Source organism: Rousettus aegyptiacus, unplaced genomic scaffold (assembly GCF_014176215.1).
Source record: "Rousettus aegyptiacus isolate mRouAeg1 unplaced genomic scaffold, mRouAeg1.p scaffold_m13_p_8, whole genome shotgun sequence".
Lineage (NCBI taxonomy): Eukaryota > Metazoa > Chordata > Mammalia > Chiroptera > Pteropodidae > Rousettus > Rousettus aegyptiacus.
Window position 1 is genome coordinate 46,369,054 of NW_023416311.1, and position 24,466 is coordinate 46,393,519.

General features: G+C 38.5%; 1 long non-coding RNA gene across 3 annotated transcripts; it reads right to left on the reverse strand.

Moving 5' to 3' along the window:
• LOC107506533 lies at window positions 1-23,454 on the reverse strand. Of its 3 annotated transcripts, none has more exons than XR_001595946.2 (4): window positions 23,119-23,454; window positions 21,164-21,283; window positions 19,754-19,836; window positions 1-2,141 (listed from the first exon to the last, which is right to left on the reverse strand). It is a non-coding gene; the product is annotated as an uncharacterized LOC107506533 (long non-coding RNA). The 3 variants fall into 3 exon arrangements; XR_001595947.2 differs by lacking the exon at window positions 1-2,141 and adding an exon at window positions 5,961-9,344; XR_001595945.2 differs by lacking the exon at window positions 1-2,141 and having other exon boundaries at window positions 17,407-19,836.
• Between the last annotated feature and the right edge of the window lie 1,012 nt (window positions 23,455-24,466).

Below are 24,466 nucleotides of genomic sequence, written 5' to 3' on the forward strand. Positions count from 1 at the left end.
ACCTGGAAGCTTTTTACGAATAGCCTTTTTGAAACAAAAAGCAGAGGGTTGGAAGAGGAGTCCAAAGATAGCCTTTTTGAAACAAAAAGCAGAGGGTTGGAAGAGGAGTCCAAAATCTGTAGTACCAACTTGATCTCAGCACCAAAGCGAGCATGTGCGGTACGTGTGTGTGTATGTGTGACATATGGCAATTTGAAACAGTTAAACTTATGAAGAATGTTTTTCATTCACAGATGGTAAAAAAAAAAAAAAAGGCATTTATTTTTTCATATAACACATTCCTGGAGTTTGGAGCCAGCCGCCTCCAGGGAGGGTCACAAATCCACTCAGTGCCTCTGAAGACTCTGGTTTATGTTTGAAGGCTGGCTTCAGCTGAGAGATGAGTAAAACTGTGGTTAAGTCAGACATTCCCTGGTGGCTGGGGGGCCTAAGGACATTGGTTATTTCAACAAGACTATATGAAAAAAGTCTAGTTCGTAACATTTGCTTCAGGTGGATCCACCTGTTTGAGGCAGCCAAAGGAACAAAATTTATCCACTGGGCTAAATCCTTCCCATGACACTTAGCTGGCACCTAGTGCCACAGCTTTGCTGGGAGGGCTTTTCTCAGGCTACAGAGAGGAGGACGGAGGTGGCTTTCCTGACATCTACAGGATGTTTCTGTCAACAGTGGTCAGAATATATGATGGTGGTCCCATAAGATTATAATGGAGCTGAAAAATCCCTACTCGTAGTGATGTCACAGTGGTCCTAACATCATAGAGCAATGTGTTATGTGTTTGTGATGATGCTGGTGTAAACAAACCTACTGCACTGCCAGTTGTAGCAAAGTATAGCACACACAATTACAGTAATAGGCTATATCTAGGTTTTTGTTAGTGCACTCTGTGATGTTTGCACAATGACAAAATGCCTAACAACACATTTTTCAAAACGTATGCCCGTTGTTAAGCAGCACATGGCAGTACACTGTCCTTTTTTTCTAGCGAATGAAACATTACTGCTTTGCAGAGTTGTTCTCCTGCTGCTATAAGAGCAAATTGGGATCCAGAGTGTCCAGTCAGGTCAAAGACAATTATTTCATTGGGGCTTTTGACACTGGGAAAGGAGAATTAATTAAATCTCATGGTAAATTTAAGTAGCATACCTATATATTTTAGAACTAGTGCAATTATCACTTATCTTGGAGTGCTATAAATTCTTTAGACTATGATGTATTATCAGAAATTTTTATAGAATGCTAGAACTCAAAGGTATTTAGAAATCACGTAATTGAGCCATTCTCTTCTATAAAGATGAGAACAAACCCAAAGAGGTTATGTGACAGACTAAATCCTGCAACAATTCTCCTTACTCGAAATCTAGTACTCTTGCCTTTTTATCTGATTTGCATTTTACACAGAGATGAGGTCTACGCTAGGTGAAAATAGCAGATGGGAAAAACAGCCCCTGAAAATCTCTTAGAAAGGCACCGTGCTAGAAACAAACACACACCTTCCATTGAGTACAGCGCAGTCAAGTTTTCCTTAAGAGTAGACCATTGTTTCTCAAGTCATGCATCAAATGAAGTAATGGATTGGGTTTAGAAGCCCTGTTTTATGGAGGATGGGTCATTATAGTCAAGAATCACAATCTGTAAAGATGTTCTTACCATGAGAGGCAACTAGAACTGAGGCCAACTCATGGATCTAGAGAGTCGGTAGGCAAAGACTTAAGGGGAGCCCTGCAATCTCTGATGCTTCCTTTCCGCGAGGTCTTACCTCTTGGGTGGTTTGCCCTGTGAAGTCGAACTTCCCTGGCCAATCTGAATTCTGAATTTTGTCTCCTCAACAGTCAGGCTGCAGGCTCTTTGGGATCCCCCTGTCTTGGCTGTAATCTGGAGACTCTCTTCAGGAAGAGGGCCATGGCAACTGTAGACTAAGCTCACCTTAGGATTCTCCAGAAAAACAGAACCAAGAGGAGATTAACATATATATAAAGAGAGCTTTATTGTAAGGAATTGTCTTGCATGATTATGGAGAATAACAAGTCCCAAGATCTGCAGTGGGCAAGCTGGAGGAGACCCAGGAGAGCAGATGGTGTAATTGTAGTCAGAAGGCCAGAAGGCTCAAGATCCAGGAAGAGCCAATATTTCATTTCAGTCTGAAAACAGAAAAAAAAAAAAAAAAAAAACCCAACATCCCAGCTGAAAGGCATTCAGGAAGGAAGAGTTTCTTCTTACAGGAGGCTTTTTGCTCTATGCAGGAGTTCAATTGATCGGATGAGACCCACCAACACTCGGGAGGGCAATCTGCTTTATTCACTCAACTGATTCAAGTGTTAATCACATGCAGAAACACCTTCACGGACACCTTCAAAAATGATCTGGGCACCCCATGACCTAGTCAGGTTGACACACAAAATTAACCATTATAACTGTCCTGTGCTGCTTGTCATCCTATGTCTAAAAATATTTGCTTGTTGTTGTTGTTTAAGGTGAAAGAGTAAATTTAGTTTTTCTTATTCTATCATGACAGATGCATTGATATTTTGAAGGATACTGTCAAATTACTTGCCCCCAGAGTTTATAATTCCGCACCCTGGCCAGCAATGAATAATAGCTCCTCTTTCCCGGCCTCAACAACAGAATGTGCTGTCCAAATTTTTGATTGCTGTTGGTCTCACTGGGAGAAATGCCTTCTCTGTATAGTTTTAATTTGCTTTTCTCTTGTTGTAGAGAGTGGTACTGATAATTTTGATACATGTTTGGCATTCGTGTTTCTTCTTCTACACTGCTTCCTCATGTTGTTTGTTCATTTTTTTAAGTTTTGAATTATCCTTTTTTTCTAGGAGTTCTTTACATAGTGAAATTAGCACTTTGTATATTGGTTGCAATTATTTTTCCCTTTGACTTTATGCTACTTATGCATGGAAAAAAAAATTTTTTTTCTAACCATCACTGAATTTATTAATCTTTTATATTCTGAATTTTTAGGCATAGTTAGAAAGGCTTTTCCAACCCAAAGATTATAAAGAATTCTTCTGTGTTTTCTTCTAGTACTCTTCTGGTTTCATTTTTTACATTTAATCATTAATCTTGGTGTATACTATAAAGTATGTATCCAAATTTTTTAATTTTCATAATATATTTCATTTAACTCAATGTACCCAAACACTATCATTTTAACATGTAATTGATATAAAAACTTTCAATGAGATTTTTTACTCTCATTTTCTTAAACTAGGTCTTCATAGTTCAGCTTGGATTTTTTAAATTTTTAAATTTTTATTTAAAGTTGGCATACAATATTAAATTAGTTTCAGCTGTACAACATAGTGATAAGACATTCATATTACTTACAAAGTGATCACACTGATAAATCTAGTACCCATGGAACACCATACATAGTTATTATAATATTATTGACTATATTCCTTATACTATATGTCCCTTTAACTATTTTGTTAACTACCAATTTGTACTTCTTAATCCCTTCCCCTTTTTCACCCATCCCTCAACCCTCTTCCCATCCAGCAACCATCAAGATATTCTCTGTATCTATCAGTTTGTTTCTGTTTTGTTTTGTTCTTTAGATTCCACATGTAAGTGAAATCACATAGCATATGTCTTCCTCTGTCTGACATACTCCACCCAGCACAATACCCTCTAGGTCCATCCATGTTGTTGCAGATGGCAAGATTTAATTCTTTTTTTAGCCGAGTAATATTCCATTGTATATATATGTACCACCTCTTCTTTATCCGTTCATCCATTGATGGACACCCAGGTATCCTCCATATCTTGACTATTGTAAATAATGCTACAATGAACATATGGATTCATATGCCCCTTCAAAGTAGTGTTAGGGTTTCTTTGGATAAATACCCAGAAGTGAGATAACTGGGTCCTTCTTTGTCTCTTGTTATAGCTTTTGTTTTAAAGTTTATTTTGTCTGTGTAAATTTTGCCTCCCCTATCTCTTGACTTTTACTCTGTGTGTGTCTGATCTGAAGTGAGTCTCTTGTAGGCAGCATGTGTAAGAGTTTTGTTTTCTTATCCATTCACCCCCGCTTTCTTTAAATTTGAACATTTAATCCATTTACATTTAAACTAATTGCTGATAGAGTTATAATTATTGCTATTTTATTATTCACATATTTTTTTCTTCTTTTTTTCTTAAAGAACTCCTGTCAACATTTCCTGTAATACTGGCTCGGTGGTGATGAACTACTCTAGCCTTTTCTTGTTTGAGAAGCTTTTTATCTGTCTTTTGATTCTAAATGATAGCTTTACTGGGTAGAGTAATTTTGGTTGTAGGTCCTTACTTTTCATCATTTTCAGATTTCATGCCAATCTGGCCTGCAAAGTTTCTGTTGAGAAATCATCTGACAGTCTTATGGGAGCTTTTTAGGTAACTAATTGCTTTTCTCTTGCTGCTTTTAAAATTCTCTCTTTGTCTTTAACTCTTGGCATTTTAATTATGATGTGTCTTGGTGTGGGCATCTTTGGGTTCATCTTGTTTGAGACTCTCGGAGCTTCCTGGCCTTGTATGTCTATTTCCTTCGTCAGGTTAGAGAAATTTTCTATCATTATTTCTCCAAATAGGTTTTCAATACCTTGCTCTCTCCTCCTACTGGTACCCCTATATGTGAATGTTGGTATGCTTGATGTAGTTCTAAAGGCCCCTTACTCTATTCTCATTTTTAAAATTATTTTTTCTTGTTGCTATTCTAATTGGGTGTTTTCTGCCACCTTACCTTCTAAATCATTGATTCAAACCTCTGCTTTATCTAATCTACTGTTGATTTCTCCTAAGGCATTCTCATTTTAGTTATTATATTCTTCATTTCTGGCTGGTTCTTTTTTATGTTTTCTACCTCCATTTTTATGTTTTCTGTCCCTGTTTTAAAGTTCTCACTGAGTTCATCTACTCTTACCCTAAGTTCATTGAGCATCCTTATCAACAGTGTTTTGAACTCTGAATCTGGTGAATTGTTTGTCTCCATTTGTTTGGTTCTTTCTCTGAAGCTTTATTCTGTTCTTTCATTTGGGACATGCTCTTTGTCTCCCCATTATGGTTCCCTCTCTCTGTTTCTATGTATTATATAGGGCTGCTATGTCTCCAGGTCTTAGTAAGTGGCCTGGTGTAATAGATGTCCTGTGGGGCCCACTGGTGCAGTCTCCCTGGTCATCTGAGCCAGCTGCTTCAGGTGTGTGTCCCTGATATGGGGGATGTTTGTCCCCCTGTTGCAGATGAGCCTTGGTTGCTGTTTGCATGTCAATGAGAGGGATGGACCTTCAGGTTGATTGGTTGTGATGACTGGCTATGACTACAATGGAGAAGCTATTATAAGGGTCTGACCCTGTGGAGTAGAATTTGCTTTAGCAAGACTCTGGAACCTGCATCATTTTCCCTTTGGGTAAGTCATCCTTGAATGTAGCCATGGTGATTGTGTAGCTCAGACTGAAGCTAGCTTCTAGGTATGCAGGCCTGGGCCTCCTGGGAGGGGCCCTGCCAGCCGCAGCTTGTGCCCTGCCTGGGAGCACCTGGCATGAGCCACCAAGTAATCTACAGATGGCCGCCACTGGTACTGAGCTTGGATGTGCCTTGAGAGGCTAAGCCATAAACTGATACTAACTGCTATTAGTGCCAAGCTTAGGGATACTCAGCAAGAGGTACAGGGTAAGCCAAGGCCAGATACTGCTTGTTTAGGTTTTGTGAACCTTTGAGAGATTTTAGGAAAGTTCATAGCATGAGCCAAAACAGGCAGTTTGTATGAAAAATACACTGGATGGGGTTTGGGTGGGCCTGCACATTGGGAAGGGTAGGGTCTCAGAAGGGTAAAGCAACCAGTGTTAAGTACCTTGATGGAAACTCAGATATGGCGCCTGCCTGGGTCTGCAAGCTGGGCAGGGGTGGACTCAACAAAGGAACAATGGCCTCTGCCAGCACTTCTGTCTAGGAGAGAGCTCCCCCTCCATTCCTTGCCCTGAACCCAGACAACTCGGTTCTTCCCCATATCTCCCTGGTGCCTCTTGAGCTACTGCCCCAGAGCTGGAGCTCAGAACGAGTGAGCCCGTCAGCAATTAAGTCAGCATGTGAGCTCCCAAAGAGAGAGCCCTCTGTCTCAGCCACAATCTCTGCTGGAACCACAGCCAGTTGTGGGGACTTCTCTTTCCAGCACTGGAACCCTGAGCCGGGGAGCCTAGTGTGTGGCCAGCACCCTTCACTCCTCCTAGGGTTCTTTTCCATAGATAAGATTTCCTCCTCATTCTCAAATGCTACCCATGGATGAGGCAGCAGCCTGTTCCATCTCTCCACCCTTCCTACCAGTCTTGAGGTATCCTCTTCTATGTGTACCCAGTTGTAGGACTTGGGTTCAGCTAGAATTCAGGCAATTCTCAATAATGATTGTTCTATAATTTAGTTGTAATTTAAATGTGTTTATGAAGGAGACGAATGTGTTTCCCTATTCTGTCATCTTGACCAGAACTCAGTATATAGATTCACTTTATCTTAAGCTCATGACATTCGATTGTTCCAAAGCCCTGTATAAAAAATCCATCTTCATTATTTACCAAATTCTGTATGTATTTTATTATTCTCCTGTAATTTCTATTCTGTTGCAAAAGTTTGTCTTTTTTTTTTGTGGCAGCACCACACTATTTAAATATTAAAGCTTTTTATTGTGTTCTAATATCTACTAGAGCTGGTCTCTAACACATCCTGCCCTGGTCAATTGTTTTTCAGAAATTTCCCAGGTTATTTTGATTGTTTATTTTTCCATATTAACTTCGAAATCAGCTTGTTTTGGCCCAGAAAAGTGCTGTTTGTACTTTTATTGAGGTCATATTAAATTCATAAGTTAGCTTTGAAAGAATTGAGATATATATGAAAAAAGACTTTTTATTTAAGAATACTTTGGATCCTTCATTTGTAAAAGTTCCAAGGGGATTCTGATGATTTCTTGCCACCGCCCTTCAAGCTCAGCCATGAGCTCTGATGGGTGGATATTGAAACTGTGGTCTACTCAAAGGCTGAAAAACCTAGAAAGCCAAAGTTGTAGAAGGCCAAATGCTTTTAGGATGCTTTTGAGGTGGTTCTACCTCCATTGTTGTTAATAATGTGGAACATATTAGATCTCTCAACTGGTAGATCATTCTAAATGACACCTCCACATGGCTTAGCAAAGTCATTTCGTTACTTTTGGATTAGACTAGCCCTATGGAAAATTATGAAGTGATCAACTTTTGGCAACTTCACCCTTCCCGTTTTTCATTATTTCCCCCAACACCGCATCCCCTCTCTGCCCCAAGGCACTACTGCAGCTATCAACAATAACTCTATGTCCCTTCCTATTTTTCTATTATCAAAAACCATCCTTGGGAAAGAATCTGATATCAATCATTTACACCATAATATGAAATTCTTTCTATCTGACAGTGGAAAGAAAGATTGTATTTTTTAAAAGAGTTTTGAGCACCTGGGAACAATTGGAGGATGTAGGTAAAGGAGCCTTCGAGGTGTCCCTGAAATGTTACTGGGGAGGTCTGTACCTTCTAAGATGACCCTGCATGCTCTTGTCATCTTCCTTCCCAATTTCTGAGAGGACTACCCAGACAATACAAGTGATTGCACAGTGACTACAAATTATAGGGAAGTTGTCCAGAAGGAATACATTTCCATTAACTACCAGGCCTGGCCATGTGTATCTGGGCTCAGAGTATTTACTGCTCTCTAAGTTAGAAATGGTATGGTTAGAAGTAAAAACATGAAGTGTATTACATACAAATTCTCTTATAACACATGCAAAGTAATCAGTCTTAACCTCGCAGCCACACCAGGGAGTGTGTCTTTCCCTTTTTATTTATTGACTTGCCCTTGGCCAGCCCTTAATGTATTTGTTTTTGTCGTTCCAAGGTTTTTGCTTAGAATCCAGTCAGTCCTGTTTCCTTCCTGGGATATAGTTGGCTCATCTGTCAGGTGCCTTCAGAATTAGTGACCATCACCCATGTCATATTGTAAAATAAAGCCTGCTTTATTGTAACTTAGTGACATGGAGTTTTTCAGCTCAGCTGTTCAATGTTTGAATGAGCATAGGGTCTCCTCTTTGGACTCAGGCTCTTTCTGACTCCATTTGAAGGGTCTGAGGCCACAGCTCCTCGGAGGCTGCCTTCTGGGGAACCTGACTTGCTTGGGCCCTGGCCAGAAAGCCTTGATGTATCTCACACTCCTTTCTCCACGGCTACTGCTTTGGAATGGAAACTCGGTGCCTGTCTCCAAACATCAGTTTGAAAAAAAAAAAAAAAAAAACTAACTAAAAAACCCAGAGCTTTACCCTCAGGTGTAGGAACAAATGTGAAAGGAGTGTGAGCTTACTGAAGTTCCTGATTGTGGGCCTCTGAGAGCTGAGAACTGCACTTCATTTTTAAACACCTCAGCAGAGTTACTCTGCTTCAAGAACTCACTGCCGTGCACAGTATTAAAGGCTCCATTTCCCTCTGACATAGCTTCTTTTCTCTCAGCTTCAAAACCGAAACAGAACTGTAAATGAGACTTGGGAAGAAAGCAAGGAGGATGTGCTTCTGACCATAGGAGATATCTTTGCCCCATCCGGGTTCCAGCTATTCCTTCTCCTGCTAATATCTCTCAGGGAGGCTATCTGGTTTCATCTCTGGACTTTTCATTAGGCTTTGATAAGAGTGCACATCACAAATCAGGTGTGAAAGAGTTTTAATTGTTTATTTTGCTTTAATTCTGGTTAATTTTATATTAAGCCCTGGCTCTGCTGAGGAGGAAAATTACCCTCCTTTAGTCTAAGGTTCTGCCTTATCTTTCTCTCTGGAATGGCATCTGTGGGTCAGGGATTTACATGGGGCACCGAGGGACAGTGTGGAAAGAGGGTGGAAGGGAACGCTTTTGGTCCTTGGCGTGTCTGCCACTTGGGTTTCTGAGAAGGTGTCTATCACCTCTCTGCCTCTGTCTTCATTCTTTTTTCCCTGTTTGCCTGGACTCCTCAGGTCTAAAATCTCTCCCTGCTTCTCAGTACCATGCTTGACATCGGGGTCATTATTTTACCTTTTTAATGCCATGTGCCATGCTAAGAAATGAAAATCTATGAAAAACTGGTGTAGGTGCTGCCTTGTTTACCTAGATTCACTGCACAACCATTTCACCCCCTGGAGAAAGGGCACAGCTGCCCTCGGGTCTCAGATTTGGGTAAGCGCCTTGGGTTTCCTGCTTCCACAGGGCTCAGCCCTAGGGACAAGGCCAAAAGACTCTTCTGTCCAGGAGCACCACCGTCTACATTCCTATGGATTCCACCGTGTATCTCTTTTATCTTCTCCAGCCCAGGGAGTTCTAGTCTGGGGAGATAAGGTAGAGAGGAATCCATTTCTACATTTTCCACTCAAATCCCCAGCTCTCTTTTTGTCAACTCCTCTCCTAAGGACACTCAAGAGCCTAGGCTTTTGGATGATAAAAGCCAGGAATGCAATTTTGGTTTCTGTCCTGTACAGCATCGTTCCCTTGAAGCAATAATGCTAAAATGGCCCAGCTACTTGAATGAGTATAAAATACATTAATTAATATTTCAAAATATTATTCTGCCAAAAGGATAAAACAGCTTAATATACAGTATTCTCTCCCTGAAGGGTCCCTCTGATGTAGTTCCTAGTGCCTCCTTGCTGTAGGGTGAAGCATAGCAGTGTATTGGCATGACAGCCCTGGGCAAACTCTTAGAATTTTGGCACTAGTTTTTCAAACATAGCATACTAAGGTTTTTTCCTATTTTCAGAAATGGTTGTGTTCTAACATCCTAGCTTAAGGACTACAGACATGTCCTAAAGTCATATTACGAACATGGTGATGAACACCAGAACTCCTAAGAGCAGGGTCTGTTTAGTCCTTTGCTTGCCCTTCTTCCTGGTATATCCTGAAGGCAAAATTCTTATGCAAACAGACAGTGTGGCCCTCAAAAATATTTGGTTCACTTTTTAATTTTTTAATTTTTTCTATTTAGAGTTCAATATTTAACATGTTAGTAAATATGTTATAGACACTGTTTTTACATGCTTAACTTTTCAGCATATTGTTTAGGAATGGCATTTTAAAAGATATATTTTTTTAATTGATTGTACTAATTGGAAATTTAAAAAATCTAAAATGACCTATCTTAAATAATATAAAAAGGGAAGTTATTTTGAATTTCCTAAATGTAGTACAGGAAAAATCATTGTTGAGCTCAATATTCAATGGTATACATATAAAGATACAAATCCACACATATGCATGAACACCCATAAATATACAGATATACTCAAGAGTAGGCTAATATAGAGATGAGAAATGTGTGGATCACGGAGCAGAAAGGAGAATGGTGCTCAGGAGGAAAGATAAGAGAGTAAATTAACATATCGGGGTTGCCTGCTCTGTGCCTGGTCCTTCTCAAGGCTGTAGTGCACACATTATCACCACCGTTTTGCATAGAAAGAAGCCAAGGCTCAGAGGGTTAGGTAGCTTGTCCAAAGTCACATGTCTACTTAGCAACAGAGCTTGGCTTTGAATTTAGGTCTGTGGGACTCCACAACATCTTCTTTTCACAGCAACACCCAATTGTGACCAGTTTAGTGTTCACAGAGTACCAATATAGGTGTTTGGGTATACTTACCTTGTGTTTTTTTATGCTTATAAAAATCCATGCCAAAGGATTCGCTAGCAGGAATACAATGGAAGGTGATAGCCAACTGTATGTTCTTAAACATACTATATCCATTTCACACATTGAAACAAGGCTGGCTACAGCAAATCTTGTTGAAGATATTGATTCGATCAGTGCAATCTTTCAGGATATGATCCAGGTCTTTAGCAAGTGCTACACTATTTTTGCAGTCCATTGAGTGGTGACAGGAGTTCACTTCACACCATCACAAATTTCCCATGAGAGCTAACAAAAGCTTACAGCTTGGTTACATGTGGGAAAGTGCAATATTCTACTCACAAAGTAAAAGTAATATGTCATCATTGCATGGTACAGTAATAAACTATGTGTGTATTATAAGTGAAATGGAGTTGGGCAGAAGGGGCAAAGTAAGTCTTCACACAGAGGCTGTATTGTGAACTTAGAAATAGCAGGAGATACTGCATTTCTCACAACAGAATAGCTTCTGACACTAAATTTAACAATTTGTGGTCTAAATGCTTTTGTTTATTTATCTTCAGCACAGGACTGGAATTCAAATGTTTTAATTTTAAAATGAGTTTTTACAAAAGTGTCACTCATTTGGCAATACATCTGGTCCTTTTGCAAAGAAATAAAATTTACTTCAGTCTTATTTTCTTGAAGATCTAATCTGCATAAAATGCTTGATAAAATATGTACAACTAATGCCTTAACAATTGACTTGAGATTTGTTTTTTACTCTTGCATTTAAAAAATAAACAAAAAATTTAGATGGCCCATGTCTAAACTCGATAGGACCATTTTTTACAAACATTTCTTTTGTTTTAGCAGCATCTCCTTTCTCTTTTTTAATTAATCAGTATGTTGATTTCCAAACTTAATATTGAAGGGAAATTTTTAAAAAGTTGTCATTATCTAGAAATGGAACCAAGAACTAGTAAACTTAGTACTCTATGGTTAACCAGCTGCTCATCCATTGCCAGAAAAACTGCTTCAGGATAAATTTGTCCTTGTCTAAGGTACAGTTACTCTTTAAAGTCATAAGAAAGAAATGAAATTTACCAGGCATACTGGCAAGTTCTAGGTAAACATTTTATTTCTACTTTTAAATGTAATTTAATGCTTTGATACAGTACCTTGTGTTAACCCAAAGATATTCCGATACAGTCTCAGGTAGAAGGAAGCACATGGATTCTTGCATTAGGACCACACCCTAACCAGGTGATCCCTAGTCACTTGCTTGACTTCAATGAGCCTGGCTTCCTAACTTATGAAAACTGAGATCAATAAGCCTCTGATCTCATGGGATCAAACAAGATAATATTTGTTTTCTAAACTAGGAAAGTTAGTACAGATTTTTTTTAAAAAACAAAGCTCATATCTGAAATGGCACACATTTGCAACAATGGAGTTTCCTTTAATTGCACCTTTCTCTGCCATCATACGGAATTTCAAGGACATTGGAAGTTAAATAGTAATATGTTCAGGCACATAACCAGCACCATTGTTGTGAATGTTTTTTTTCCGTAGGAAAAAAGATATGAATTGATTTCCAATTGAACAATACCTCCGCCTTTTTTTCTTTTTAAACAAAGCCTACTCGTTAGTTGGGGATTCACCTATTTGACAAATTTTCTCCTTGGTACCACCTAGAATACAAGACCCTCCTATGAAGGAACTTTAAGAGATTGACTATTTCATGAATTTGTTGAGAGCAGGGATCCTTTTTTGCACCTCTAGTACATGGCACAGTGCTTGCCACATAGAAAATCCAGTAAGCATTAGTTGAACCTGACCATTAAACTGAATGGAATTGAGATGGCAGATGCATGTGACACATAGTAAAGTGAGGGGTGAGGCCAGTTGACAGGCATTGACTAGAAATTCCTGGCCTAGAGACACCCTGCTCAGAGATCACCCATCAGAAGGCAACAGGGCCGGGGGGAAGTGTGTTTGTTGTTGAGGGGAAAAGCAGATGGAGTACAATTCTTTCTTTGTGAGGTTTATTTGTATAAATGTGTAGATGATGGTAAATGAAAAGTACATCAGTTAGAATTTCAATGGCTAGCTATACATGCAGGTCCATTTATGTGACATTTTTAGTTAAATCTGCTCTCAAAAAAAAAAAAAAAATCAAGCACCTTTTCCTTTGTCTAGCTCTAAAAATTAACCTACTTTGTCTTTTCATCTGACTTTCCAATTTGGCTTTTCAAATCAAGATCTAATTTTACTTATTTCATCATTTTACCATAGCTTATGAATATTAAAAAGGGAACAAGTTATAGATGAAGAAAAAAAATAAATCAGTCTATTTATAAATATATTAGTGTGTTTCCTTTTATCTAGATGCCTCTCTTGTCTGAATTAGGCTGTAATAGGGCTAACACTGAACTTAGCATTGGTTTTGTGGGGGAAAGCCAAGTAGTCAATTTTAATTACTTGTTGCCATATCCTTACACAATGCACCAAGCATGGAAATGTTCAAAATATCTTTCCTTCTGTCTGATTTCACTTTCGTCAATCCATATTTGGAATCACTGCTTTCTGAAATATTTTTGATTGTAGAGCAGTTGGTGATTTTAATAATTTCGTATAGAGGAGAGAATGAAGAGAAAGAAATTGGAATTTAAAACACAATGGCAAAAAAGTTAAAGTTTTGTTGTTTTTGTTGTTGTTATTGTTTTTAAAAAAAAGGTTCCCTTTACGATGCTGTTGTGTAATTGAACAGATGAAGGGAACCGACGGGAACTTCACGGGTGTCTCAGTGGAGGACTCTGGGGTCAGCCCTCGGCTCTTGTGCCTCACATTAAACAGGTTTGTCAATTTTCCATCAGATTGATTTTTCTCACAGGTCTGAAGGCCTTCTCTTACTTCGCCTTATTTCCACAGGGGTTTTTAGCATTGCAAAGTTCTTTTAACTTTTGTTTCAAATTGTGAAGAGTGATTTCTGTCTCTGAGCGATAATCAAAGAAGAAACCTTTGGAATTGGAACACACTGCTTAATATGTAGACCATGTTGTTTGTCTACCCTTTTCTTTCATTTTTTTCTTCTTTTGGAATGGCTCACCCTTTTTAAGGATAATCATGTTTATCTAGTTTACTTTAGGTCGTCTTCTGCATTTGATTTTTTTTTTTCATATATTCTTACAACAGAGGTTTTGAAGAAGATCAGATGGGTTGCACCTTTCAAGACAAGTTGTTAGTGACTTTGGGTAGATTCCAAATAGACCTCGGAGAAATCCAGAAACTTACTATTTAGGGGTTGATCTACCTATGCACAAACTCAAGCACTGGGTAACGAAGGTCATTCCTGGTTCTTAATATTTCAATCCTTTGTGTTAAATATTGGCTTTTTGAGAGTTTCTTTCTTTCTTTCTTTCTTTTTTTTTAAGCTGTGCTCTGTTCCAAAAAAGAAAAATCACTTTTACTCCAAATAAAAAAAAAGGTTCCTTAAAATGACTTTTAGTCTTATAACTAACTTCCTTTTGAGTTTTTTGGAAAGCATATAAGAAAAGCACCACATTTACATAAGCAGAATCAATTATGTCTTCCATTACTGTCTTTACACGTGCTTGACTATTTCTTATTTAAATAGAAAACCACAAAAATATATACATCATGCATTTCTGTGTTCTTAAACTTTCAAACATTGTCTTCACATACACAATCCCATTTGCCCCTCCCGACAGTGCTATGGATTAGGGAGGATGGGTAATACCACTCCTACCTTAAAACACACCAATAAACGCAAAGTTAGTTTTAGAACCCCTGTCTTAGATTTCTCGGCCTATGCCCCGGCGGCTGCATCCTAGTGCCTGAAAGACCTTGTCAAAGACTACAGACCCCTCAAATTGATTCCCTGGCAATTTTTTCAAAGAAAAGGAAATGGTTTCTTTGCCCTCAAGACTATAATCACTTCATCACATTAATGGGGAAATCCTCTCATTTCCAGAGTCTTGACAAATAGTTTCCAATGAATAAATGAACCCTGCTCTCTCTTCTACCTGCTAATTTATTAGCTGTTTTTATATTAATACCCAGGGCCAACCTTGGGAGGAGGCAAAACAGGTGTCTGTGATGCGTGAAATTCTACCATTGCAACATTTATTCTTTGCCTACCTTTGTTCCCAATAGAAATGCTAATAATTCTCAGAGAATTATGAAGCATTAATTGAAATTTTGCTCTGTACTACTCTCTGTGGTTATAGATTCAAATAATAATAACATGTATTGAACTGTTAGTACCACCAGGCACTATGATGATCACTTTTCACATATCTCATTTAACTATACAACAACCCCATAGGTAGACTCTATTAGTATCATTTTACAGATTAGGAAATTGAGACTTAGGTCAAAAAACTTGTCTAAGTCTTGCAGCTAAGTTAAAAGGTAGGGTCAGGATTTTGAATTCAGTTTGTCTCGTAGTCCTTTGCTTTTAATGATCATGCTCCAGGAATCACGTTTCCTCCCTGTGAGAAACTTGCAGTCTAGTCAGAGAATGATGTAGCTGAGCAGTGAACTATGGGAACATAGAGGAGAGAGTAACTCTGCCTGTAACAGAGAGGCTTTACAGAGAGGAATATTGAGGGCTGGGACCTAAAAGATGGGTAGCGGTTCTCTAGGAGGGTAAGAGGTGAGGCAAAGAGGGCATTTTAAGCAGAGGGTACAGCAAGGACAAAACAGAACATTAAAATATGTGGTGTGTTTGGGAATTACAAGTAATTTGGTGCAGTTGGAGCAGAGGCATGTAGGAGTGGGAGCACAGATAGAAAAAAGGTTGAAAAGCTGCAGGTAATTACAGATTACAAAGGACATAGGATGGTCTATACAGGATTTTAGAAATTTTCTTTTGGAGCAATAAGGATCCATAAGATACTTTTCAGTAAGGTGAGTGTGATTGGATTCGTGGTGGGAAAAAGTAGAGCAAGGATACCATTTATCAGATTGTTATAATACCCTAGAAAACACAGGAGTGTCTATAATAGTTATCTATGCTGCCGAAATTTAGCAGCTTAAAATAACAATTTATTATCTTACAGTTTCTATGACTCAGGAATCCAGGCAAGGCTCAGCTGGGTGTCTCTGACTCAGGGTCTCTGACAGGCTGCAATAGGGTATCAGTTGCAGTCATCTCAAAGCTTGATGGGGTCGGGTGAGGGGAGGGATTTGTTTCTAAGTTCACTCACACGGCTGCAAGTTTTTTTGTATGGATGTTGACAGGCCTCGGGTCCACATTGTGGACTAAGACGTCAGTTCCTTGTCACATGTGTCTCTCCACAGGGATACATACAACATGGCAGTTGGCATGCCCCCAGAGCAAGGGATCAGAGAGAAAGAGACAAGGAACAAGGAGGAAGTAGAGGGGATGAGAGAGCAAGAGAGGGCAAGCAAGACAGATACAGAGTCTTTGGGGAACCAACTTCACAGTTAACATCCCATAATTTTGTTATATTCTATTTGTTGGAAGTAACTCACCAGGTCCAGCCTACTCAAGGGGAGAGGATTACACATGGGCCTAAATACCAGGAGGCAAGATCATTGGGAGCCATTTTAGAGGCTGCCTACCACACTGGCCTTTTAAAATGTTGTTATCGAGCTGCCTCAAGGGCCTTAAGATACTGGTGTTAATTGGGTAGTTGAAAATATAAGTTTAAAGTCGAAAAGGAAAGTTGGGTCAACCATAATCATGTGAGAAGCAATTCTTTTAGCTCTCTCTGGCAGCTGTATGCCCTCATTTATTCAGTAGCAATGCAAGCACCCTCTGTGTATGACACTTTACTAGGCTTCCAGGTAAAACTTTGGTGTGTTGCTCTTCTGTTTCTTTATGGGACTCAACCTCTTGTGGACCTGTAGTAATTAAAACCTTATAATGGTATGGAAATGTAAGCTTGCAAGGCCTCAGACCCTCCTGTAGTACTAAGTACAGCCAGAGGAAAGGTTAGACGCTGGGAGTGATGACCTTGGCAAATGAAGCAGCTTGTATAACCAGCCTACATGAAGGGCCATGCTAAGGAGAGGCAATGTTCAGAAACAATTGAACACTGTATGCAAGCTGATCTAAACAAGCATCCAGAAAACAGTCTGGAGTTTTCTCAAAAAATTAAAAATGGATATACCTTTTGACCCAACAATTGGACTTCTGGGTATTTATCTAAAGAAAACCAAAACAATAATTTGTGAAGACCTATGTACCCTAGTATTCATGGTAGTACAATTTACAATAGCCAAGATATGGAAGCAACCTAAATGCCCATCAACAGATGATCGAATAAAGAAGTTACAGTTCATATATACAGTGGAATATTATTCAGCCATTTAAAAAAGTGAAATTCTACCATTTGTAATGACATGGATGGACCTAGAGGTCATGATGCTAAATGAAATAAGTCAGACAGAGAAAGATAAATACTATATGATTTCCTTATATGAGGAATTTAGGGAAGAAAAACAGCAAACGAATCAAAAACAGACTCACAAATATAGAAGACAATTTGGTGACGGATGGGGAGAGGAGTTGGGAGGCTGGGAGAATGGGGTGAAGAGTCGAAATACAAATTTTAGTTGATAGATGGTCATAGGGATGGGGAGCATGGTATAAGGAATGCAGTTAGCATTAATATATTGGCTAGGTGGAGAGCCAGAGGAAAGAAGGAGCAATTGGGGGGATCATTTTATAAACTATATAAATATCTAACCAATGTACTATATACTTTAAACTAATTTAAAAAAAAAAAAGAGCATCCCCGAATGTGAAATTAGGACAAGGAGCCCAATCCCACTACTGCCTTCATTCCAGTGAATTCAGAATAAATTGTTTTACAAGACCCATATTTGACTCTGTCAGAGTTCATGGTCGGCAGACCCAAATTCATTACTAATAGGGAGCATTTTCTGTTGTCTCCACTCAATGTGGATTACATATTCAATAACAAAAAAAGAAGTGATCATTTAGGCCATTTTCTAGGTAATTCGAGCAGGTTAAATCTGATTATAACAGCCGCAAGGATAACAGCCTATACAACAGAGGTCTAATGCCCAAATGATGACTCACTTCTTGCAAACAATATTTAATATTTAAAGTAATTAGGACAAGTCTTTAAGTTTTTTGAAATTGTATTTAACTTATATCCAGATAATTAAGATGAGTCAGTGGTTTTCCTGAAATCTCCAGATAATTGCTTCACTTACCCTCTTGGGGTATGTGTGACTAGCTAAATCTCTGTGCGTCTTAAGGAAGAGTCCCTGGTGTCTCAGAGAAGCTGTAAGTACCTCAAACTTTGGTACAGAATCCTGTTCATTACTCAAGCAAAGAAAATCCTCAGTGTGATACATTAACACATGAGAAAACTACAGTAAATTACAACTTCTTGGAGAGATGTATGAGTAAAGCTGTACATAGCCAAGGTTTAGGATAAAAATGTTGCTAGATTCAGGGAGAAATATCACTATTCTACCCAAATATGCCTCAGATCCTTCCATTGTGCTAATTCAGTTTACATCCTGTTAAGTTATCGCATTGTGTGGCATGTAATGGGGCCGTGGCTCCAGTGGGGGAAGTGGTCCCCCTATCTGTAGAGTGCTCTTCACCACAGTGCCTTTCTTTGGCCTTGCTCCTTTCTCCTAATCTGTTCTTTTCTTTATCTCTTCATCCAGCTTGACTTACAATATGCCAGTGGTTGGGATTCTTGTTAGGACCAATGCTCTGAATTGTTTGTGTCTCACAAAAATCCAGCAAGTAGTCGAAGTTGGTGCACCGTGTGTCTACATATTTGCAACACTAGTGTACTTGGAGTATTTGAACTGAAAAACCAATCTAACTTGATATATGAGTATCAAAATTATACCTTATATTTCAGAAGTATTTTTTTTTTTTTACTTTTCTAAACCTCCAAATCAATCAATATACCTATTAATTTTTATTGATACACAAGGCAAATATTACTGAGTTTATAGTTTAGGTGAAGAGACAGAAAGTTGAATCATTTAAGTTCATAAACATTTGGTGCCAGAACTGGGATGATATATTATTCCTTTCCAAGGAAACTGATAAAAATAAACTCATGATACCTCTCCTTCCCGTTCTCATCGGTCAGTACAGCGAGTGCAGCCCTTTAGTGCATGAATTCTCAACAAACTCAGGTCCTGCATCCTGCTGTGCTGCCCCATCACCTGTTTTCTTCCTTGCTCCTGACCCGGCTCTCAGGCCCTCAACCCAGCACCATCAACACTTCTTTCTATCTTGTTGTCCGGAGTTGCCGTGTTCCAGAACAACAGGTCTATAATCTTTTCCCAGCGTGCTCTCTTTAACTTTCTCCCTTAATCTACGCTTGGATCTTCCCTAAGGATTTTGCAAGCCCTGCAGCCCTTTCAAGTTCTGGCTATTAAGTTTTTTCTCTCCAGTGCCTTAAGACAGGCAGGAGGGCTCAGAGTCAGTCCTCTTTGCATCTTGTGTTGTTCCTTTGTAACTCCCTCAACTTTTTTCCCTGCAAGCCAGTTCCATTGTGAACTATACCATTCAATTATATCACCTGTCACTTTTCCAGATGCTCCTATCTACTGACTTATGGGTTCCTCCACTTTACTTTTCTTCAATACTTTTTTAGCCAGTGTAGACTCCTTGATACACTTTTTCAAAAATACTGCATTCTTTCAAGTATGCTCAACTCCTTTATGTTTTCTTTCATGATGCCCTTCCTGACCATCTGGGCCCAGAGACACTACTTGTTACTGAACATCCACATCAGTTACAGTTACTACTAGTACAACAACCACCTCTCCGTAGCACTTCTCAAGACCACTACTATTACAGTGACTAAACGTGCATCACTACCACTGTCAGGGGTGACAGCAAAGATGCCTGCTTAGGGAGCCAGAGGGACCTGCTGTTGAGAGGACGTCTGAGAAAACAGTGGGTATAGAGATACACCATTATTTATTGGGTGGGAGCTCTGTGGTAAGTGCTTCATGTGAATTATCTTTTGCAATCTTCAAAACAATCCTGTGAGGCAGGTACTATTATCATCCCCACATTACAAATGGAGTCTGGAATTTAGCAAGAAGGATTGTCCCTAGGACTTAGTATGTACTTACATGAATCTTTAATATAGTGGCCCACACTCAATGGCTCAATTAGCTGTCTTCGATGAAAGTGACCAGTGGCATTCAATACAGTCCTAGGATGATCAATTATATATCAGGTTTATATCAAACACTGGAGATACAATGATAAACAAAAAGAAAATTTGCCCCTTCAAAATTTATGGTAGCATGGTGAAGACAGATAATTAGACATGCAGTTGCAATCAGGCAAGCCCATATTTTGGGGGCCAGGACAAGAGTACAAATAGAGGCCCACATACCATATGCCTACATTTTTAAAGCTAGTAAACTGTTAAACTAAATATGTTCTATTTTTCTTCCTTGACAAATACATTTCAAAGAGGCAAAATTGAAAAATAGAAGTAAAATTATAGTCTGTATATGACTTAAAGTTGGCAAAACGTCAAAAATGACTGAACTAATTATTATCACATATGTCTGAGTGTTCTATTGATGAAGTAGAGATGTTTGAATGAATAATAAAGGACATATGTAACTTGTAAGCGATCGTTTATTCTATAAATTTTTTCCTTCATTTTAACAAAACCACTAATTAAGATATTAGAGTCAATATTTTTTCATATATTTTTTGTTCCATTGAGAACAATATCTAGGGAATTAATATATTAATATACAATTGTATTAAAATATGTACAAAATTTGAATTTATTTTTATAACAATATAAAGTAAAGCTTAAAAATTAAAAAAAATTAAATTGTCCAAATATTTTGTTATTTTAACATAAAGTAGAATGATGATTGCCAGAAAATGGAGAGGGGAGGAAGAGGAGAGTTGTTGCTCAGTGGGTATAGAGATTCAGTTTTGCAAGATGAAAAAGTTCTCGAGATCTGTTGTACAACGAGGTGTGTATAGTAACACTACTATACACTGAAAAATAGTTAAGATGGTAAGTTTTGTTACGTGTATTTTACAATAAAAACACTAGAAAAATATTTAAAGTAATCTTATTAAAATTAAAAGGCACGATAAAAATTATAACCATAAAACTTTCAAATAAACATGAAAGGCTAGATTTTTATTAACTTTTAAACATAAAGCTTATCATATGTTTCTATTTAAGAAAACTATTTGTAGTTCTACTATTAAATTTCTACCTAGTTGTAAATGTAAAGAATTAGTATCATACTTCATTCATGTTACATATAGACCCTATTCATATAAATTCCAGAGTAATACACAGCAGCATTCACATGTGCCTGTTGTGAATTCCATGTTAGTGTGCGAGTACCTTTGGAACCCCTAATCGGAGAAAAAAAGAAGCAAGTAGATGGACAGCTGTCAGCACTGGGAAATGGTGCTTTGTTATGTAAGAATCCATTGCGTTCAAGCTTTGTGAGAGGACAAGTTTGACAAGATAATTAATTTGTCATTTTTCTCACCAAAGCACTTGTGCTGATGAAATCCTCCATGTATTCTGAGGCAGAATCCATCCCTTCTACCACCTATCTTAGCATTGACCTTCATGGCATTTGGTTGTGGTCACCATTTGTTTTGAGGACCTAAGACAAGACATGTGAACAAGTATTTCCCTTGAGTTTAAAGGTGTTATTCAGGAGAATGGATGCTCAAGATTACAGATAGCCTTGTGCTAGCACTGAACTTAGGATCTTAAAGGATAGAAGGAGCCCGCAGAGTTGCTAAGTAAATAAAATTTAGCATTTCCTGGCTTTCCCAATCCATGGAGCTCCTTCCTTTCCTTCCACACTTGCCACTCGCTACTTGCTGTGGCTTCCTCTCTCACGAAAGCTACATGTCTTTTTCCCTTTCTCATTACTTTCCCCTCACTCTTTCCTCACAACAGAATTTTTGCTACTTCTGGTGCAAGCTTAGAGTTCACCAGTGACTTATTCTCTACTAAGAGATGTAATAAACACATTTCTGCTGAGAGTAGATAACTAAAGCAGGTTCCTTCCCAGATTACATCCTTGAGTTTGTTATCTTCTGGATCTAATGTCTTTTCCCTCAAAGATCATCTTCAATGCTCAGAATTTTGGTCACTGGAAGCCATAATTAGGGAACATATTTTGGGAAAGACAGGTGGGCTTAGCATCTCTAAAATATTTGTTTTAAAAATGTCACAATCGTGAATTCTTTTTTCCCAATTCAAATATTTGTAATTCAGTTAACTAATTTGATTTCCATTAACCACTTTCAGTTCTTTTTGGTCTTATTTTAGACTACATTTCAAGGGTCAGATTGATATTTCTTTTTAAATCCCACAAGGAAGCTCCCTGTGTTTAATATTCCTTCTTGTTTAACAGTTGATCCTCCAGAGACATAAAGGAAGTCAAGAATCTTTGATTAGTTTCTGCACTCTGTTTCATGAATCTGATAAATTAGACTTTGGACAAACCCAGACCATCACATGTCACATGTTCTTTAAAGTCAGGCTTTTTAAGAAATCCTACTTTGTATGCTACTGACCTTATGTGATAGCAAGAGCAACATTAGTGACTATTAAAAATGCCATTTTAAGAATGGCAAGAAAACTAAAAATCTTTATGAAAGGTAATAAAAGTTAATTTCCGTAGACACTTTTCAAAATTAAATAGTTGAGACACCTTACATTTTTCTCATAATTTTAAAAATAATTAGATCACAATGTTGATTAATTTCTTGTCACATTTGATTTTTTAGACAAAGACCATTGTTCAGCTGAGCACACACACACACAAAATCCCCAAATGAAACCATTCAACAATGTTGCCCCTGCCCCTTTATTTTTTTGCCCTCGTATCTTTCTCTAACAAAGTAAAGATTAGGCCTCCTAGAATTAGGACTGCAGACAAAAATGAGATTTTTAGTCTGGTACGTCTTTTTTTAAAAAAAAGAAAAATCATTAAACAATCAAATTTTTGATTAAGAAATCTTCACATTAACTTCTTAAAATATTTCACGATTCAAAAGTCATATTTCAAGAGCCAAAAATGGACAAAGTTATACGTATAGCATCCTGGCAGCCATAGTAGGCTGTTAACCTAGAATATCTAAGATCTTTAACTCTACATTTAGAAATATCTAGGTTTCGATCCCAGCTCTACCATTCACTTCCTGGTAGCATTCAATTTATTGAAGAAAACTGCTCTGAGGAAGCCAGCTTGACTTTCAGAACATGACAAAATATTGTCTACTTGCTATCAAATTAAAACCCATAGGTAATGAAATGGCTTTGAAATAGAGAATGAATCAGACTTTCATGGGACCACCTATATCCCAGACTCTGAGAGGTTATGGGATATTTCAGATTTAAGCATGTGGTGATATTCTTAGTGTTGCCTCCTGTATTTCTCAGGAACTATGTGGCCCTTGAACTCCTAGCCACCTGCCCACTCACCTGTCGTGCAGAAGTTCCCAAGAGCAGGACCTAGGTCAGGGGTGACAGCAAAGATGCCTGCTTAGAGAGCCAGAGGGACCTGCTGGGACCTGCTGTTGAGGGGATGCCTGAGGAAACATTGAACAGCCTGAACTCGGCAGTGCACAGCTGGGGAGACCAATCCAAGTGGGTGGGAAGCATCGCATCTGTTCAGGAATGACTGGTCTCACTGACTGGCTAAATACTCTAAACAGCTGAGACGGAGGCAAGCTAGTGGTAAAACCAGAAATCTGGGCTTCTTAAGCCTAAATGAAGGAAAGGATTTTGTACACCCTCCCACCCACTTATCCATGTCTTTCTCTGCCTTCCCTTTTCTGGGCCACTCTGCTTTCCTCTTCTGCCACCAGGCCCACCTCGTGATCCCTCCCAGTCCATGCCAGCTGGCAAAGCATAGGCTCTAGAGTCAGATTACTGCCGTTCAAATCTCAGTTCTGCCACTCGCTAGCATTTGGCAATTTAATCCTTTGACTCTTCGTTTACTCATCTGTAAGAGGAGATCAATTAATATTATTTATTTCACAAGAGTTATTGAAGAGTAAAGTGTATAATACTAGCATTAGCAGGGCCAGAACTTTTGTCTACTTTGTGAAGGGTGTGTCAGTGGCAGGCATGTCTATGCATTTCCAGTGAAGTGTGTGAGTATTTGGGGAAATTATCTCAATGGGGCCATGGTTCAAGGATGACTCTTTGAAAAGACATTTAAACTCTGAGAGGTTTAAACATTCAGGTTAGCCTACATTAGGTGAACCAGAAAGTGAAAGGATTCTTCAGGTGACAGTCAAGCTCAGAGATGTCACACAGTTTACTGTTTCCTAGATACACATCCTCCCACCTGACCTCCCGCCATCCCTGTACCCTAGTTTGCCTTGTGTCCTCTCCATATATGCCCACAACTCTCTATCCAAAAAGCAAAATTGACCATTCCACCTTCTATGACATCTACTGGCCCTCTACTTGTCTGGCGATTTCACTGGCTCAGAGGCTGATCAAGGCCAGGGGATATCTCTTTACATTCCCTGTGGCTGGCACAGAATGGCACTTAATTAATCCCTGTAGAATGACTTGACTGTCATTGATCATCTCTGCAGTTCTGATGCTCTATAAAGTAGAGCCTGAATTTTCATAAAAGCCAATAGTTTTTAGGAAGAAAACAGCACTTCTATTATATCCTTATTGGCTTCTAAATTTTTAATTTTTTCATATATTTTCCTTATCTTAAATAATATCCTTATTTGAATTCTGAACACATTCTTGGTACTTTGTAGAAGTTAATAAAAATATACTTTATCCTATATTTATTTGTCCAAAA